General features: G+C 38.8%; 1 non-coding gene across 1 annotated transcript; it reads right to left on the bottom strand.

Moving 5' to 3' along the window:
- Positions 1–284: 284 nt before the first annotated feature.
- Positions 285–358, bottom strand: Trnat-agu (transfer RNA threonine (anticodon AGU)). Its single transcript has one exon. It is a non-coding gene; the product is annotated as a tRNA-Thr (tRNA).
- Between the last annotated feature and the right edge of the window lie 12,067 nt (positions 359–12,425).

The following is a 12,425-nucleotide window of genomic DNA, read 5'->3' as shown; positions in this document are numbered from 1 at the left end:
AGAACGGGGTAGTTTTTAGTCAGTAAGTAAGAGTCTAACACGCCCTCTTGCCTCGCCCACTGCGGAAGAAGTCATTGGATGATTTTCCAACCTTAAAAAAAAGGCAGTGAGTGGCGAGTTGTTGGGCAGTGGCGACCTCACGGACCTGACTCCCGGGAAAACCCCTATTCTTCAACTCCGGTTAGTACCTGTGACTAACCGGAGAGGCTTCGCCTGCCTCATTTTTACCTTCGATACCACGGCCTCACAGAAAACCGATATGAAACAACAAAAAGTAACCACATAGGCCCCGGCGAGATTCGAACTCGCGATCTCCTGTTTACTAGACAGGCGCTTTAACCAACTAAGCCACGGCGCCTCTGGTATCAGTTACCAAATTAGTCATATAGTACCAATATTTTACAAATTATTTTTAACTATCTTATACCTGCGTCTACGTCATAAAAAATAAGTATATAAAAATCAAATACTAAGTCTTTCCTTTGAGAAAAGTAAACATCTATAATATAAAAATAAGTCGCGGTTTCCTTCCTGACGCTATAACTCCAGGACGCACGAACCGATTTCCACGGTTTTGCATTCGTTGGAAAGGTCTCGGGCTCCGTGAGGTGTATAGCAAATAAAATTCAGAAAAGAAAAGCAGGAAAACAGGGAAAATCATTGGTGGCGAAACAAAGTTCGATAGGTTTGCTACCTAAAAAAACTCTATGAAATCCAATGTGATATTTTTTTAGTACAATATAGTACAGTTTTATTTGGTACAACTACACTAAAATTAACAAAAAATAATGATGTAGGTACAAGTTACAGATTAAATTATTATGATACTTATCATAATATAATCGTAAAACATACTAAATTAATTATTATGTTATCGGCTCATTCACGTAACTGTTTGATGAGGAACTTGACTAGATTGAAGCAATCGCCGCGTCTTGTGTCGCGGAATGCTACTTATGAATACGAGCCTCTAGCACGGCTTGAAAAAAGTCGAGTTCCTCGTCATACACTTACGTGAGTAAGCCGATAACATAATAGTCCAGTCAATTTAGGAATTCACCTCGGAATTCGAGATACCCAGCTGTAATTTTGTATATACTTGTATATTGACCCCCTAAAACTTGTCTCAAAACCTACATATGATACATTTTTAATAAAAACACACTTAATTTTCCACTTTCTCAATTCTTTTAATCAATTCTTAAAAACTAATTATGATATCTCGATCAAACCAATTTTCATTGAAAGTTTCCATTAAAATCTAGAGCATATATTTTTTTTAGTTTTCTTACTCACTTATTTTAAAAGTTAGAGGGCAGGACACATTCTATAGACCTAATTTTTCCACTTTGGAAGCGTCTATCTTTCAAACGATTGATTTTGACGAAAAATGATTTTAGGAACCATGACGTATTTTTTAATGTCTTATCCATAGACAACCATCACGGATAGGTTAGACGAAAAAAAATTTTTTTGAAGAGATGCAGTGACCGCGCGCTCTCCGCCCTCTATCTCGAAAACGGTTCACCGTATAAAAAAAAAGTTTAGACAAAAGTTGTAGAGAATTTTGTATGCTACAATATTGCTATTGAATACAATTACCAAAAACCCATAGGAAATAAGATATTTCGAAAAAACCGCAAAAAAACGATTTTTGGGCCCTTTGACCCTGAATTTTAAGGGTTGCTTACACCCTACCATATGTAGGTTTTGAGACAAGTTTTAGGGGGTCAATATACAAGTATATACAAAATTACAGCTGGGTATCTCGCATTCCGAGATTCTTCCCTAATTTAACCTTATTTGACTGGACTATAATAATTAAATTAGTATGTCTCACGAAAGTTATAATAAAATTAAAGTCACAGATTTCTACATTCAGTAATTTCAGTAGTCAGTCACTTAATCACCAGTAATAGTAGAATGTATCCTATTAAAAAAAAACCATTAATTATAAAAAAAAAGAAAACTAACATGGTGTCATGTAAATTATTAAAAATCACGAACGTGCGTTCCCGAACGCACACATGCGCACTCTATGTATGTATATAGACACGCACACATGGCCAATCTATAGAGAGGTTCGCGTGAAAATTCACGCCAGCGTGTTACGCGCTTTTTTTTTAATTACAGTCCTACGGAGCTATTGTTGAACAACCCTAGCGAGGGGGAATAGATCTAGGGTTGGCACGTATAGTTTAGGCAAGAATTTTTGTTTTTATTTTCGTCATTTGTAATACTAGTTTCTGTCAACGGCTATTCGCAGATAAAAAGTATCATAATTATTAGAACCTAAAACGGGATTTTTACCATGTTTATTTGTTTTTGCGAGTTTCCGATATTTTGGCAGTGAAAAAAAAAGGAAATCCTATCGCCCAAGTCAGCTCATGCCCAGGGGCCTTAGTCTGCTATTACAATTGTGTCAGAATGGTCCATCACTAAGCAGTGCAAGAGTGACGGAGCTATGTAGGTTGTATAGCTCTGTCCCTCTTGCACTGCTCAGTTATCGACCATTGTGACACAATTGTAATAGCAGACTAAGGCCCCTGTTTGTATACCAAAGGAGCCTGGCAGAATTTGTACAGCGTACTTTTTTTGTTGTTCCCTGGTGCAATTTGTACCACAAGTTTTAACGTGATTGATGGACAAACATCCAAATAAACAATATTTGTCTGATTTTATTTAGTAGTCGGTACCTAATTGTTCTGTAGTCCAAACGACGGCCTTTCAATGAACATTTTGTTAAACATTAAATAGTTAAAAATGATCAAGATCAAGGTTCAAAAATAAAGACGATATCTCATAGAAATACTATTTCTTTCTTTACTAAAAATGTACTGTAATAAATCCGGATCCGGAGCTGCTGACTACCTAGCGGGTTTACCGGGGCTCCGGCTCGAAAAGCAGGAGTAGGAACGTGGTGGTTTTTAGTCAGTAAGTGTCTGACACTCCCTCTCGCCTCACACAAGGCGAAAGAAGTCATTGGATGACTATCCCCCATTAAAAAAAACGATGGCCTTAAAAAAAGTCAGTCAATGAAAATTTTGCTAAATATTCAAGAGACAAAAACGCGAAAAATCAAGATTTACAAATAAAAACGATACAAATGTACTGTACTAAATCAGTATCTGGAGCTGCGGATATCTTAACCGGCTTACCGGGGCTGGATAGTTTTTAGTCAGTAATTTACCCCCTTAAAAAATAAATAAATCAGGGCCCGTCTAATTAACACGCGAGTGACAGCCCTGTGTTACATTTTATCGAACTGTGGGTTCGTCAAAGAGCAAGCTGCTGTACCACGGTAATATAGAAATACACGTAGCACGACGTATTCATAGTCTGGTCGATATATCGGAAGATTTTTCAGTCAAAGTCAAAGTCAAAGCATTTATTTCAATTAATCCTAAATTAGGCACTTTTGAAACGTCAAATTGAATTGTCCGTCAGTCTGTCTGTCAGTGAAGCTAGGTGCTCGTTCCAAAGTGTTGCTTCGAATGGAGAAGAACGAGCAAGAAAGTCCATCGTTACTCTTTTATCGTGTCATGGATGCTCCTATACAAGGATTTTCTCCTGTTTAGTGGAGGTGTTTCTAAAGATAATTTCACATACACCTGACACCCAGACCCATAACTACAATTTGTGGATTACTCAAAGAGTTGCTCCGTTCGTGAATTAATCCTGCTTCTCTTTGCACAGTAGCCGGTTGCCCAACCACCTTGCAGACATTATAATAATATAATTAAAATTATATTGTTGAAAGCTACGCAATGCTTTTACGTAGGAGATTCATGCTTCGGCACGAATGGACCAGAGTGAAATTGCGACCGCACAGATAACCGGCGTGAAACAACGCTTACGTTATGTTTCGCTATGAAAGTGAGTTCCAAACCTCCCCTTCACCGAAATCCTGCAAATCTTAAAAGGCCAACAACGCATTTGAAAATAGCTTACCATCAGCTGATCCACTTGGTTGGCACTAGAAAAAAAAAATTGTCCTTTCAAATTCTGCTGCCTAACTACCACCACTATAGATAAGGCTCGGTACGTCACCCATCCTACACGCACTATATAAGAGTGGTAACAATCACAAGCACTGCCGGCTCATTGCATTAACTACATCATTAGTTTACCATCGCGACTAGTCAACTAACGGGTAGGCAGGATTGTAGGTGTTTGGTATGGAATGTACGGACCAAAGCCCTATATAGAGCCTCAGTGTGGGCGCTAAAGAGGCGGCGATCAGCTATTTTTTGTATGAAACAGACTTATCACCTGATGGTAAGCAATCGCCGCCGCCTATGGACACTTGAAACACCAAAGGCGTTACAAAAGCGTGGCCGGCTTTTTGGGGGTTCGGATTTTAAGGGTTGTTGTTCGGGAATCGGGGATTGGGAAGATTGGGAAGGGGGGAATTCGGCCTCCGGTAACCTCACTCACACAACGAAACACAACGCAAGCGTTGTTTCACGTCGGTTTTCTGTGAGGCCGTGGTGTCACTCCTGGCAAGCCGGCCCATTCGTGGCGAAGCATGGCTCTCACACTTAAAATGATGATTTCCTCTCTCCAAAAAGGGCATCTTAAAGAGGCCTATGCTGATGATAATGGTGATTCAGGTTCCTGAAAAATACTACTTATTAATAGTTCTATTCACATAATGTACTGTAACTACAATTTCTGCTCACCTATACAGAGAATAAGAGCGATGTATTATTAAAATTGTATATTTCTTGTCCTTTTCTATAAGACGATAGATAGAAATAACCTATTTTTCCAAGTAACATTTTATTTACTTACTTAAGTCTGAAGGAAAATGGTTCAGGAAAATAAATGTTTTTGTGGAATGAGGCCTTGCCCTTATTAAGTTAATATTTTATAATAACACAGTGAACAGTGGTGCGAAATCAATTTAAATTGAAGAAAGAGTGGAGATACCTCACCTCCTTGGAGATTGTGTGATATCCACTTATGGCTATGGTACTTTGAGACGCAAGGTGACGTAAGTACCTACCGCGTAAGTGTGGGAGAGCCATGCTTCGGCACGAATGGACCGGACCGGAGTGATACCACGGCCTCACAGAAAACCGACGTAAAACAACGTTTGCGTTGTGTTTTGTTGTGTGAATGAGGTTACCGGAGGCCTAATTACCCTTCCTAAACCCGGTTCCCCAACAACCCTTAAATTCTTAACCCCGAAAAGGAAAGCAATGCACTTGTAACGCCTCTGGTGTTTCAGGTGTCCATAAGCAGCGGCGATTGCTTACCACCAGGTGATCCGGCTGCTCATTTAATAGCTTATAACTTAAAAAAATCAAACGACTTCTCTCGCTATGGGTAAGGCGAGAGGGAGTATCAGACTTACTGACTAAAAACCACCCCGTTCCTACTCCCGCTTCAAGTTGAAACCCTGATAACTCGCAAGGTCGTCGTCAACATGAAAAAAGTCCTTTAACACCATTGAGCTCGATCATCTGAATACATAGTACTTATTCACTATTCCGCTACTTATGTGCCGTTCGCGAATTATTCGACACGTGTACCTAAATAGGTCAAACGAAGAACGTGTGTCGAGGATTCTAGACTAATAAATAAAATTGGGAGTGTCTGTTTGTATTTTGAAATAATTACGTTTTATTACATGCAAATGCATAAATACAATATACATACTTATACCCCAAAACTAAAGTATTGCTGGGTTTCTTTAGGTTTTTCGAAACTTTCTCAGTGGTAGCACGGAGTCTGGAAATGTGCCCGGCATATTCACCACCTATTACATGGGACTTGTAACATAAAATGCGAAATGTGGGTGTACATTGTACAATGGCATTACATGCCATAACGTCTCTGCCTAGCCCTTCGAAAAATATATTTTAGAAAAAAGTTATAACCTCAAATTTCTGTCAAGAAAATCTGAAAGTCATTATTCTATGCAAACGAAGTCACGGGCAACAGCTAGTATGAAATATATGAACCAAATATAAAAAGGCAATGTAGTAAAATACTTCTGTACACCATTTCCACGAATAATAATGTAATATCTTGATTTAAAAGAAAAAAATAAGGACTCTCATTCTAGTTCAATGAACTTCAAGCAAATCACTCAAAAATAGGTTGCCTACCTACCCTGTTTTTCAATAAAACACCCTATTACAAACATATTAAGAGCTATTTTCGCACTCCAGAAGACTCTCGATAATATAAAATAAAAAAAATGTATTTTCGTCGATTTTTTTTTTCGTAATACAAAATGACCAGTCCGTTTTTCGAGTGTGGGTAGCGTGAAGTATTAATTTAACTTGGCAACATTTTTGTAAGTGGGCAACACTTCAGCTGTATTGCCTCATTGAGAGATCCATGATGGCGGACTCTGGGTGACTTTATTTTCGAGGAATATGCAATAATACCTACATTATTTACGGTGCTTCAAAGTTTTCGAGAAACGATGTTTGAAGATAGATTTGTTTGGATGCGGTATTATTTTAGGTTATGCGATATAGTCCTTTTTACAAGTATTATAACTTTCGTGAGACATCACTAAATTAATTATCTGGGGGCACGGTAGTGCCCCCGCCAAGACGAGCCAAGCGAAGCGCAAGCGCAAGGGCACTACCTACCTTTTCTCGAAGCGCTTCGTCGTATTTTTGAACCTTCATAACTTGAGTTTGGGTTATACCAGATAAACAAAATTTTCAGGATATAATGTCAGTGGTAGACTTAATAAACCTCTAAAGTTTCAATTGCATAGCTCTTATACTTTAGATTTTATTGATATCTAAAATACCCCGATTTCGTCACTCACTCACTCACTGATGATCAACAAAATTCTTAAGGTACTTCCTGAAGTCCTAGAAAACTGAAATTTGGTATGTAAGCTAGTATTAGTACCCAAACAACAAAAAAATCCTAAAACTTGGAACTTTTACCCCCAACCCCTTAAACTAGGGGTGAAAGTTTGTTCGAGACTTCCGCAACTTTTGACGCTAGAGGTCTGAATGCGGCCGCGGAGGGTAAAAATCTGAAATAGGGAAACTTAATTCCCTATTTCCTGCTTGAGATCTGAAAATTATACACAAGTACATAGAACACAAACTTTTCATCAAATCAAAACATTATCCTACCCATAAGTACTTAGATATGAATAATATTACTACACTTCACTTCGGTAAGTGTTTATTAATCAACCTATACTTTTGAACATAAGCATCGTAAGTATAGTATGCGCCAACGCCCGCCGCCTGCCCCCTCGTCCCCGCGCAGTAGCTAAAAATAATCGGCCCGTCAGCGAGCGCGGCACCCGAACGCGGGCAGACGCGCGAGGGCAGACGTCGTTGACGGTTGTCTCGTTGAATTAAAAATTTTCGGAATATTTCGGTGATTTAAAAGTTTGCTATCGCGGAGAAAAAAACCATTTGCCTAATATTTAATTGTTAGTAGTTTAGTAGGTAAAGGTTTAGATACTAGTGTTTTAATTTTCATTGATAAAAAGTATTAGGATTACGTTTGCAATTTTCTTATAAATTTAGTAGTTTAGTAGGTGAAGGTTTAGTTAGGTACTAGTGTTTTAATTTTCATTGATAAAAAGTATTAGCATTACGTTTGCAATTTTCTCACAAATTTAATTAAGAAATTCAAAGATTGAATAAGTAGGTATTTGCAATTAAGTAGTATAGGTTAGTAGGTATAATATGTTTATAGTTGTTTATGTAGGTACGACTTAGTGAGAATAATTTGATACGTAGGTCATTGTTTAATTTTCATTGTTAATAGGTTTAACTTAAGTAGTTTAGGATTACGTACGGTTTGAATATTGTATAGTAGGTAGAAAATTACGATATTGATAGTTGTTAATCTAGTGTTAAAAATAATTTTGTGTAGGTATTTTAGAACTAGGTTTAATAGGCTTATCTACAGGTACCTATACCGCTCATTTCATTGACACTTGTCCAGTAGGTAGGTAAACCTACAAAAAGAAATGAAATTCCACAAAAACATTTCATGTTAAATGTTGCCAAGACGAGACCATATAGCTCGCACTGTCAAAAAGTAATCAGATCCCGTGTAGAGTCAAGTTTCTAACCCTACATGCCCAGACCTAAATCGATAAGCCCTAATTTCACACTCAAGTTACGGGGAAATTCTACAGCCATAGCTCGTACTGCGTAGTTCGTAGCGCGTAGCAGAGTTTTTACGCTATAATCTCGTAGGCGTGCAAACCTTGGACGTAACTGGCGAGTTGGCCGCACGGAAAGAGTTTAGAAGATTGAATAGATTTTTAAGCTCAAGCCCATATGACGAATAGCAAAAAGTTCGTGCGGCCGACTCGCCAGTTACGTCCAAGGTTTGCACGCCTACGAGATTATAGCGTAAAAACTCTGCTACGCGCTACGAACTACGCAGTACGAGCTATGGCTGTAGAATTTCCCCGTAACTTGAGTGTGAAATTAGGGCTTATCGATTTAGGTCTGGGCATGTAGGGTTAGAAACTTGACTCTACACGGGATCTGATTACTTTTTGACAGTGCGAGCTATATGGTCTCGTCTTGGCAACATTTAACATGAAATGTTTTTGTGGAATTATGTTGTTGGCTTACTCACGTAAATGTTTGATGAGGAACTCGACTAGTTTCAAGCCATGCTAAATGCTCATTTTCAATCGCCGTGTTAGATAGTTACGTGAGTAAGCCGATAGCGTAATAAGCATTTTTATAGTATGTTTGTTTTGCAAATAAACATGAATTACCGTGGTTGTCTTGTAGAAAAGAGGTTTAGAAGATTTTTTGGGGTAGAGGTGAATTGAGGTGAAATCACCAGGTAATCCTGATGAATCACCTGGTGATAAGTACCTAGTCAATCAGCGCTGCCCATGGATGCCCACAATAGCACCAAAGTTTAAAATATAATGTCGGTTTTGGCAGGTCGGATCTTGGTCCTGCAAGAGTAATTTTATTTTGCGTGGACGAAAAAAAACAAAAATCATCGAATGGCTCTTCCCGCCTTGGGTGAGGCGAAAAGAAGTGTCAGGCTCTTACTGACTAAAAACCATTCCGTTCCTACTCCTGCTTCAAGCCCTATAGAAAACAAAAAATCCTAAAATTACTTCATTTAACGACACTTTCCTATCAAACCCAAGATACGAGAGCCCTAACTAAGCAGTCCACTCAACCAACGAAGTATTCCAACATACCGCATCCAATCCCAAAAATATATTAATTCTACACTCCGATGCAAAAAGGAAAATCTTCAACTTTTTTTCCTTGAGAACTCTTTATATTTTTTTTAATGTCCACGAAGAGACTCATGAAACGCGAAGATAGGATCTTCGCGACGCATTTCGAGGGCATTAGAAAAAAATATCATGTTTAATGAAAACCTCGTTCGGTTTCTCAACGCAATTCGTTCATTTTGACGTTGACGTTAAAAATGGCGGTAAATAAATTTTGACAGTTAGATAATTGAGATTGAGTTTCTTATTAATTATTTTTTTATGTATTTTACAATTGTGATTTTCTTTACTTATTAGGGTTTACGACTGCTGAGCAAGTAGTGTCATGTTCGATTACCATGTCGGACACAAAATTTTTCAGATTTTTCGATATTTCTCAAATGTGTTACGAAGGAACGGTGTGGTTTTTAGTCAGTAAGAGTCTGACATTCCCTCTCGCCTCGCCCAAGGCGGGAGAAGTCACTGAATGATTTACCCCCTTAAAAAAAGCTCTTAAAAGAAAATACAAAGCAAATAACACAAACCCCGCATGATAAAATAATAAGCGTGACATTTACTTAACACGAATTTTTATTAAACACGCCATTTTAAACTAAAACCATAGACTCTATTATACAGCCCCTATTTATAGAGGCGTTGAACCATAGACTAAGTCTATTGTCTATGACGTACTATTAATAACTCCTTTGTCCCGTTTATGATATTGTGAGGCTCGTATAATAGTCTAAAGTTATTCGAAATCAGTCGACTAAATATTCTTTTTTGATGTCGCTGTGTAAAAGGTGTGAATATTATAAACTCAAAACACAATCGAAATTAAAAAAAATCCGATTGTGTTTTAAGTTTAATGTGAAGTCATTATTGTATTGTTTGTAAGTTGTGAAAAAGATGCGTGGTATATGTATATCGATACATCGCATACTCGAGCTACATCTTCCTTGCACAGCTACATAGCTTAATATCAGTGGAAACGTTTACATAGTTTAGCTACTACATTTTTTTTTTTTTTTATTGGGACAAGCCCGCCACAACCTCCCATACCGCTGCAACTCCTGTAAGCCAGGATCTACAGTAGATACAAACATGAAAACACCGGAACACTGAAGTCCGGCGCGTCCCAGGGAAATGAATGACTGTCTTGGATCCCGCAACGAAACAAATCAGAAGATGTTATTAGAGGAGAAGAAAAGAAAATTACATCTGCGTATCATAGCAACATAGCACATCGCTCACTAGGGCTGATGCCTGATCCGGAGCTGCGGACTATCTAGCCGGTTTACCGGGACTCCGGCTCGAAAAGCAGGAGTAAGAACAGGGTGGTTTTTAGTCAGTAAGAGTCTGACACTCCCTCTCGCCTCGCCCAAGGCGCGAGAAGTCATTAGATGATTTTCCCCCCTTAAAAAAAGACCCAAACCAGACAGTCTAAAAAAGGAACCTGTACCTACCTAAAAAGTCCATCGAATAAAACCTCCTTTTTTACCAGATTTAACTCCGAACATTTAATTAATGGAGTTCCATTTTCAAAGTTGGCACTATGCGGTATTTCGTTGCCTCGATGGCATATTGAAAAAAAAAGCGCGAATTTTTTTTACGCGCCATTTAGGTCGACCATATCGACGGTTAATATATCGACACTTAATTCGCGATTTTTGTAAAGTACAAGTTATAGGAGGTAGCGATTTGAAGTATTTTCTTGTGTCCCCGAATAAAATATTGAGCGTTGCACTAAAAACATTTGATGACTGCCTCGTTGGTCGAGTGGTCGCAAGTGCGAGTGCCGGACAAGGTGTTTCGGGTTCCAATTGAGCATTAAAAAAGGTATTGACTCGTTAGTCGAGTGGTCGCAAGTGTGACTACTGGGCCAGGGGTTTTTGGTTAGATTCCCAGGTCGGGCAAATTTCGGTGTTTCGATAATTTCTCAGTAGTATAGGCTCACCCCCTATTACATGGGACTTTGTTATAGGGAAACAGAGACGACAGCCAGTGACAAACTCTTACTGACTAAAAACCACCCTGTTCCTACTCCTGCTTTTCGAGCCGGAGCCCCGGTAAACCAGCTAGGCAGTCTGCAGCTCCCGACCAGGTATCATTCCTACTGGGCCCCATTTGTGGTAGTCTGATGGCGCTTTGAGGCGGTTCGCTTCTCCGGACTACGTCTATGCTTCACGTACTCTATGACTACGATACACAAATCGCTTTCAGCCTATATCTTGGACCAAACTTTTCATCGCTTCCACTTTGGTAGGTTCCCACAAATTAATTACTGCTCTGTACAAGTGACGTTTACAAAATGGCTGACCTCCCCGTGAAAATACATTGTATTACAATTCTATGTTTTACTTTTGAACCTTTAGTCTAGCTACAGGTCTTGTAAGATGTAAGGTTGGTAGGTTTGAAATTAAAATAAACTTTGTTGCTACTTTAAGTCGTGAAAACATTGAAGAAAATGTATATATCGGACCAATTCTACGAAAAAAAACATTTACTGTATGCTATTGACACCGATATTGGACAAATTATTAATCGAATTATACTTTCGTATTTGTGAACAAAAAAAAAATTCAACTTAAATATTATACAAAGGATTGTTTTTTTTTAAGGGGGGAAATCATCCGATGACTTCTCCCGCCTTGGACGAGGTGAGAAGAGGGAGTGTCAGACACTTACTGACTAAAAACCACCCCATTCTCATAGAAAACAGACGTTAAATAAAAAAGCTTGTATTGTGTGTGTTTCATTATGTGAGTGAGGTTACCAGAGGCCCAATTTTCCCAATCCCCGATTCCCCAACAACCCTTAAATTCCTAACCCCCAAAAAGCCGACAACGCACATGTAATACCTCTAGTGTTTCATGTGTTCACGAGCGGCAACGTGCGTGCAACGCCTCTGGTGTTTCAAGTATCCATGGGCGGCGGCGATTGCTTATCATCAGGTGATCCGTCAGGTCGTTTGCCGACTTATACCACAAAAAAAGCTACCAAACATAGGCCAATGACATCCAGATCGGTTGGTTTAACACACTGAACGCCGTGGTGGTCACCGGTGACCGTTAGCGGAGGATTTGCCTTCAACAGTTTTCTATTGCCAGTCAAAGACTTAATAATATTTATTTTACCAAAACCCTTTAAGCACTACGTTTGATGTTAGCAAGAATAGGTGGAGTATGTCCATTGTATTACTTATTTATTAGGTAGCTTATAGGTC

The sequence above is a fragment of the Spodoptera frugiperda genome, chromosome 22, assembly GCF_023101765.2.
Source record: "Spodoptera frugiperda isolate SF20-4 chromosome 22, AGI-APGP_CSIRO_Sfru_2.0, whole genome shotgun sequence".
NCBI classification, from domain to species: domain Eukaryota; kingdom Metazoa; phylum Arthropoda; class Insecta; order Lepidoptera; family Noctuidae; genus Spodoptera; species Spodoptera frugiperda.
The sequence above is the reverse complement of the archived record's forward strand: the minus strand, read 5'-3'. Positions and strand labels throughout refer to the sequence as shown.